The following is an 8,164-nucleotide window of genomic DNA, read 5'->3' as shown; positions in this document are numbered from 1 at the left end:
CCTGCACGGCGCCAAACACGCATACGACCATCATTGGCACCAAGGCAGAAGCGACTCTCATCGCTGAAGACGACACGTCTCCATTCGTCCCTCCATTCACGCCTGTCGCGACACCACTGGAGGCGGGCTGCACGATGTTGGGGCGTGAGCGGAAGACGGCCTAACGGTGTGCGGGACCGTAGCCCAGCTTCATGGAGACGGTTGCGAATGGTTCTCGCCGATACCCCAGGAGCAACAGTGTCCCTAATTTGCTGGGAAGTGGCGGTGCGGTCCCCTACGGCACTGCGTAGGATCCTACGGTCTTGGCGTGCATCCGTGCGTCGCTGCTGTCCGGTCCCAGGTCGACGGGCACGTGCACCTTCCGCCGACCACTGGCGACAACATCGATGTACTGTGGAGACCTCACGCCCCACGTGTTGAGCAATTCGGCGGTACGTCCACCCGGCCTCCCGCATGCCCACCATACGCCCTCGCTCAAAGTCTGTCAACTGCACATACGGTTCACGTCCACGCTGTCGCGGCATGCTACCAGTGTTAAAGACTGCGATGGAGCTCCGTATGCCATGGCAAACTGGCTGACACTGACGGCGGTGCACAAATGCTGCGCAGCTAGCGCCATTCGACGGCCAACACCGCGGTTCCTGGTGTGTCCGCTGTGCCGTGCGTGTGATCATTGCTTGTACAGCCCTCTCGCAGTGTCCGGAGCAAGTATGGTGGGTCTGACACACCGGTGTCAATGTGTTCTTTTTTCCATTTCCAGGAGTGTAGTATATTTAGTGAACTTTCATCCACAAGATGCTTGTCTTTCAGTACCTTAATGATAGCACTCAAAGAAGCCACTTTCTTCTTAAGTCATCGCTTAGACTGATGAAGAGTTTTAATTTGTTTTTTTTTACTGATCAGTTTTTCTTATGAGGTGTTCACACTTCGTCTTCAGTTCATCACTTTCAGAGGATGTCTGACTACGTTCTGGTGGTCCTGCAGTGTACTCAGGAACAAGAGCAGGAACTTCTTCATCCTGCACTCTGCTGACGGCAGCCAAAACTGAAGATGGAAAGGAAGAGCTCTCCTTCCGCAATGGTGGCTTTCTCTTCTTGTCTCCCTAAATGAAATAAACATATGGAAAACATTAGAACAGCATCTTGCAGCCCACTAATTACTCCTATTCTTAGTCCTTTCCAGAAATATAAATTCTATTTTTCCAGCAACTATTTATCTTGTTCATAAAATACTCATTACTCTAACAAAAACCGTTGTTGTGTTCAGCAGACAACTTGAAATGCCTCCCATGTGCGAAGCTACAATTAATACACACTTATTGAAAAAATATAAACTTTGAACATGTAAAATATTTCTTCTGGGGTGTCTTGTTTAACTATCACACTGTATCGCTATGGGTGCTGTCAGTTAACATGTTCTCAATACAACTGGTCCAACAGTTAATGATATAAAATTGTGTGTTATATCTAATTTTGCATTAGTGGTTGGTGCATATTCAATGTTCCACAGTAGTGGATAATGTTAACAAGAAGGTACTGCCAAAGCTTTTTAATCAATAATGATATCTTTCAATGGAGAATGTCAATGAATAGTGCATCAAACAAAAGAAATGTTCATTTGCTGTGCTTAACCCAAATACAGAGTTATATTTAACACAGCCCAAGTGTTAATTTCTGTGACTTCACTACATAATTATACCAGACAAACTTGTTAGCTTCAGGAGTCTCATAATCTAAACAGCGAACCTGAATTTTCTTCTCAACATTCTCTTGTGTGCAGAGGCTGATGCTCATCAAAAAAAGAGTTTCATAAATTTGTTTCTACATGACAATGTGGAGAACCAGATTATCTCTTTATAACATACTGTGTAGCTGCAGAAACACTTCAGTGTTCCAGCACTCCCCCCCCCCCCCCCTCTTAAATTCTGTTGGAATTGTGTGAACAATATATTTCGTGTGTGACGTCGCAAAGTGCACTGTGTAAAATAGACCTCTTCGGCATTGTCTAACACTCTTTGTGTGCGCTAATTATTCTGTTGTGTTCGCTGTAAATTTTTTTTGTTCTTGAATGTGCAAACATAGTTATTAGTAAAATGTCCTTTTTTTCTCCTTAATACTTATTCAGCCGCGCAAATTCCAATAGGTTATGGGCCCAGGCTGCATTTGGAATAAGTATATCAATAAAATAGTAGGGAGAAAGTAATGGAAAAGTTCCAATTTATGTGAAGTGCGAGTTATCCTTACAAGACGATCGCAATTTTTTTTCCACATTATTTTTCGGTGTTCTTTACGGCAATAAAAAGCAAGTTACCATTAAGAATGAGTGCGGCACAAATTCCACAGATTGAAAGACTTATAGGTCGCGAAAACTATGCAACCTGGAAGTTTGCAGTAGAAGCGTATTTACGTTTAGACGGCCTATGGGACGTGGTAGATGGAACAATGAAATCCACAGATCAGAATTATTCAAGTAAGGATAGGAAAGCAAAATCAAAATTGATATTACTGATTGATTCAGTGAATTATGTTCACGCTGAAAAAGCTGCTACAGCGAAGGAAGTCTGGGACAATTTACGAAGTGCATTCGAGGATGGTGGCCTTACGAGAAAAGTAGGATTATTACACGAGTTAATTACCACTCGTCTGGACAAATGTAAGAGTGTAGACGAATACGTTAACAAAATAATAACCACGTCGAACCGACTGAGAAACATCAGATTCGAGATCGCTGACGAATGGATAGGAACATTGCTGTTGGCAGGACTGCCCGAAAGGTATGCACCTATGATTATGGGACTTGAAAGCTCGGGTATACCAATCACAGGCGACAGTGTTAAGGTGAAAATCCTGCAGGACGTAAAGAGTGCTCCAAGCTGTTGTACATTGGAGAAGGAAGGTGTGTCTGCTCTCTACTCAAAAAACAGAAAGAAGAAGTTGGTGAGGTGCTATAAATGTCAGAAGATGGGACATATTGCGTCTCAGTGCAAAGAAAAAGTAAGCCCAAGATCAGACACTCAGCAAAAGAGGTATGTTGCTGATAGCCCAGAGAGAAGGACCAATAACAAAGGTAAGGCACTCTCATGTTTTTATTCTTTTGGTGGGATGAGTAATCGTGATATGGAATGGATTTTAGACTCAGGTGCATCTGTGCATATTGTTAAAGATAAATCACTTCTTTATGACATCAAAGATAAGACTCATATGGGAATATCTACTGTTGATGGCAACAAGCTCCACTGTCACCTGGCTGGGAAACTAGATCTACATGTAAGTGTAAATGGTGAATCAGATATGGTTACAGCACACAATGTTCATTATGTGTAAAATGTGGCAACTAACTTGCTGTCTGTAGGGGAAATTGTCAAGAAAGGAAATACAGTCACTTTTGACATGCAGGATGCAAGAGTAACCAGTGAAAGTGGTGAAGTTATAGCTACAGCAAGTAACGAAAGGGGCATTTTTAAGTTGGATACCATTGACAGTAAACATAAAAATGTTAGTGATTCAGTATATTCAGCAGAAGGTTTTTTATGGCACCGGAGGCTTGGACATCTAAATAGAGAGAGTATGTCTATAATAAAGGATATGGTAAAGGGAATACAGAATTTTAGTGTGTCCAAGGATCCTTGTGAGACATGTATAAAGGGAAAACAAGCAAGGTTACCTTTCAAGACTAGTAAGAGTAAATCCACAGAAGTCTTACAGTTAATCCACACAGATGTATGTGGCCCGATGGAGTGTGAATCCATAGGTGGGAGTAATTATTTTCTTACGTTTATTGATGATTACTCATGATATACTCATGTTTATTTTCTTAGTTCTAAAGACCAAGTGAGAGATATGTTTGAGGAATATTGCAATATGATTGAAAGGTGGATGGGAAAGAAGATCAAGATCATCAGGTCTGATAATGGGAGAGAATATATTAACCAGAAATTGAAGAAACTTCTGGCAGAAAAGGGAATCAGGCATCAAACTACCATAAGGTACAGCCCATTTCAAAATGGGGTTGCTGAGAGGGCTAATAGGACCATTGTTGAGAAAGCAAGGGGCATGATGACTGACGCTGAATCATCCAAAGATTTTTGGGCAGAGGCAGTGTCAACAGCTGTATATTTGAACAATAGAACACCTACAAAAGCATTAAAGAATAGAACCCCTTATGAGATATGGATAGGAAAGAAACCTGTTCTAAGCAATATAAGGGTTTTTGGGTGTGTTGCAATGGCACATGTTCCAAAACAGCTAAGAGGAAAATGGGATCCGAAAGCTAAAAAGTATATTTTTGTAGGCTATTGTGAAAATTCAAAGGGCTACCGATTAATGGATCCATTGACTAAAAAGATTGTCACAAGTTACAAGATGTAATATTCTTTGAAAATAGAAAGGACTCAAAAGAGAGCAAAACCACTAAGTCAACTGCACCTAGTTCAGAAGGTGAAACCTTGTGTGAGGAAATAGAAAGTGAAGAAGAGGAAGATGACAGCCAAGGACAAACGGATACAATGTATGATGACAATGAGTTAGAGGATGAAAAAAATGAAGAAAACAATGTAAGGCGTTCTTCTCGTGTACCAAAACCGAAGGAATATCCGGATTTTGAGATGTATACAGCACAGTCTTTTAATGATGAGCCAAGAACAGCAGAAGAAGCAATGAGTGGCCCAAACTCTCAAGAATGGAAAGAAGCGATGAAGAGAGAATTAGAATCTTTATATCAGAACGAAACCTTTGAATGGGTAAATATGCCAGGAGATAAGAAACCACTGCAGGCAAGATGGATATTCAATTTGAAGAACCCTGAAAGCTCATCATCAAAATACAAAGCAAGACTTGTGGCAAAAGGATATTCACAAAAACAATGGGTAGATTACGAAGAAACTTTTTCACCTATAGTCAAGTATGCATCATTGAGATATCTTTTAGCCTTGGCAGTAAAACGAAATTTAATAATTCATCATATGGATGTTAAAACGGCATATTTAAATGGGAAATTGGAGGAGGAGATATATATCATTCCACCAAGGGAAGCCATAAAAACCAGATCAGAAAGTAAAAATGACTCAAATGGCTCTGAGCACTATGGGACTTAACATCTATGGTCATCAGTCCAGAAAGCAAAAAGATTTGGCGTTTGAGAAAAAGTATTTATGGACTTAAACAAAGTGGACGTTGCTGGAATCGATGTCTACATGAAACTCTAATAAATATGAATATGAAGCAATCCAAGGCAGATCCCAGCATTTACTATAAAGGGAGAAAAGAAGAAATAATAATAATGGCGATATGGGTGGACGATTTCTTTATCCTGACTGAAAGTGAAGGCCAAATGAGAATTTTCGAGAAACAGCTGCAAACCAAGTTTAAGGTGCATGATTTGGGAGAAGTCAAACATTATTTAGGTATGCAGATTACTAAGGATGAAGAAAGACAAGAATTGAGCATAATTCAATCATCATACACGGAAAAAACATTAAAGAAATTTGGCATGAGCGATTGCAAACCCATAAGTACTCCAATGGAAGTAGGAGTGAAGTTAAGTGTAAATGAGACTGATGTGGAATATGAGAAGAACGTTCCTTATTTAGAAGCAGTAGGGAGTCTGTCATATTTGTCTCAAACGTCACAACCCGACATTGCTTTTGCCACCAATGCAGTGAGTAGATATTGCGGAGACCCAAAGGAAAAGCACTGGAACGCTGTAAAGAGGATATTCCAATACCTAAGAGGAACCTCAAACTATGAGTTAAAATACCATAGAGATGGTAACGCAAAACTAGAGGGATATAGCGATGCGGACTGGGGGAGTGAATTGGGAGACAGATACTCCACCACTGGCTGCTGTTTTAAATTAGTGGGGGGCCTCACATCATGGTCCTGTCAAAAGCAAAAAGCTGTTGCATTGAGCACCGTAGAGGCCGGGTATATGGCACTATCTTACACCACACAGCGCCGACACGGAAGTTCTGGCTGTAGAGAAGCACTATCACACGCGCTTGTTCAGAAAAGCTGTAGAAATCCAAAAACACGCGAACAGTTTCAACGAGAAAGAGGAAAGCCTTAAGGTAAACGGGTCCCGGCTTCCCGTACTGCAGTGAACGACCGTCGCAGGTAGCAAGAGGAGAACCACACCGGAAAAGACCGCGGAGAAGCCCTCGGACGTTGGTACATATAGTCTGCGGCCGCGAGCTCGCCTCCAGTTCACCACCGGCAATGGAGGGTGATGCTTTGACAATGCCAGGTTCTCGTGCTGGCGAAACGTCAGAAAAATCATTAGATGAACGTTGGCCGAAGAACCCGAGACAGAAGCCAATAGGCAGTTTGTCAACAAGTGGCCATGAAAGCCTTAACAATTTTGTACTTCGATTATCGACGATACGTACGTATTATACTGAAAGTAAACTTGAAAACTAAGAATTTAATTCTTTGAATTAACATACCTTTTGCAAATGTTTTGGGTGTGTAGGGAAAATTGATGCTACAGTATTTTCTCGGAACCTTACTGTTGAAAGGGAAGTTCAGTCTGTATCCTCTTCTCGGAAATGCTGAGAACATATAGTGCTCTATGTAGACGCACGCCACTTCTTCCTCCTCACTGTATTCTCCCACAGAGCTTTCCGACTTCCATTTTTAGGAAATCTAAAATCATACAGGAGAAAAACACGCTATAGTACAAGTACAGATGTAGCACACGTTCGTTCACAATGAAGTTGTAAAATCACACTTAACGAGACAACTTACACATGAAATGTTATTCCCTTCGATTTCGCATCACAATCAGAACGATTCGTACATCCGAACACCAAACAAGTCACCATACTAGCGCAAAATCCTTCCAAAAGCGAGCGACAAGCCTATGCACACAAGCTTACAGCAGCAATGTTTTGGTCGGATTGAGATGGCTAGCCTCGGCTTCACATAGCTTCGCAGCTGTGACGTCACAGCGTCTCTCTCTATTCTTACCTCCATGGGAGAAGCGTCTCGCGGGCCCCGAGGAATCATGACGTCATATCATGGCATGACGTCGTCTCTCATGCAAGCCAATATCGCTGGTAGTTTTCGAAACGCGGATATTCTTTGAACATGGCATGTTGATGCAGAAGCGTCTCGCGGGCCCCGAGGAATCATGACGTCATATCATGGCATGAGGTCGTCTCTCATGCAAGCCAATATCGCTGGTAGTTTTCGAAACGCGGATATTCTTTGAACATGGCATGCTGATGCCTTGTGGATTTGTGTATGATGGCGGGATTTGTGTGCGTTAAAGCTTTTCAATCACGGAAAAAAATTGATAATACTTGCCGCAAAAGCACGTGTTTGCAGACGAGAAAGGATAGTTTATATTCCAGACAATGGGCGGTAAGTAACTTCCGTTAGTAATCTTATCACGTGCAAGAAAAGTAAAATGTATGGTAAATCTACAGAAATTTCATTCTTTGTGCCTATAGTATTCTGATGCATTATGTTACTCAGTAAAGTTTCTTTCAATGCATCTATGTGGATTATTTGTGGTAACGGCGTATTCTCATAACAAATGGCTTCGGTATTTAAGTTGCAATCATCGTAACTTTTTCCTGATCAAAAATTGTGTAGTAACTATATTCTAACAGTAATCTGCACATTTGAAAACTTTTGAATGTTCACAATTAATCATTGTTCATAGTCAGTATTTTTGACAGTAAAATAGATATGAATTGCAGTGACTGAATCCAGGTTTGTGCGTGGTGTAATGTGTTTTTGTAATGGATGTTTCAGAGTTTCTGAAGTGAAAATCCAAGGAAGAGAAGACAACGAGAAGTAGCTTTTTTGTCTGTTTCATGGTTTATAGGCCTACTGGGGAAACTCGCCATGTAAAAAAACGAGTAACGCATCCAGCTTGGTACCTCTGTGGTGATGTGGAAATCCGAGCATTGTTAATAAAGAAATTAAATCTGAGTGTCTTTCTTTTGATTCCTTTATCATGTTGCTTATAGTAGACCAAATTTAATTAAAATACCCAGATGATAATTTCAACATAAATTGGACTATGTGCATAGCTGCTTCTCACAGGCAAAGTATAAATATTCACCATCCTATGGCATGCGTGTTCACTAGTCAGTTATGGCAAAAGAAATCACTGACTCAAAGCATAATTTGCTTGGTAGACATAATTGGAAATGGCCTTT

At 41.2% G+C, this 8,164-nt stretch overlaps 1 long non-coding RNA gene across 1 annotated transcript; it reads right to left on the bottom strand.

The window, feature by feature from the left end:
* Positions 1-230: 230 nt before the first annotated feature.
* LOC126458248 (uncharacterized) lies at positions 231-7,611 on the bottom strand. The gene is made up of 3 exons (XR_007585604.1): positions 6,741-7,611; positions 6,440-6,638; positions 231-1,102 (listed from the first exon to the last, which is right to left on the bottom strand). It is a non-coding gene; the product is annotated as an uncharacterized LOC126458248 (long non-coding RNA).
* Positions 7,612-8,164: the final 553 nt, after the last annotated feature.

Source organism: Schistocerca serialis, chromosome 1 (genome assembly GCF_023864345.2).
Source record: "Schistocerca serialis cubense isolate TAMUIC-IGC-003099 chromosome 1, iqSchSeri2.2, whole genome shotgun sequence".
In the NCBI taxonomy this organism is placed as follows: Eukaryota; Metazoa; Arthropoda; class Insecta; order Orthoptera; family Acrididae; genus Schistocerca; species Schistocerca serialis.
Note: the sequence above shows the minus strand (reverse complement) of the source record. Positions and strands in the feature narration are given on the sequence as shown.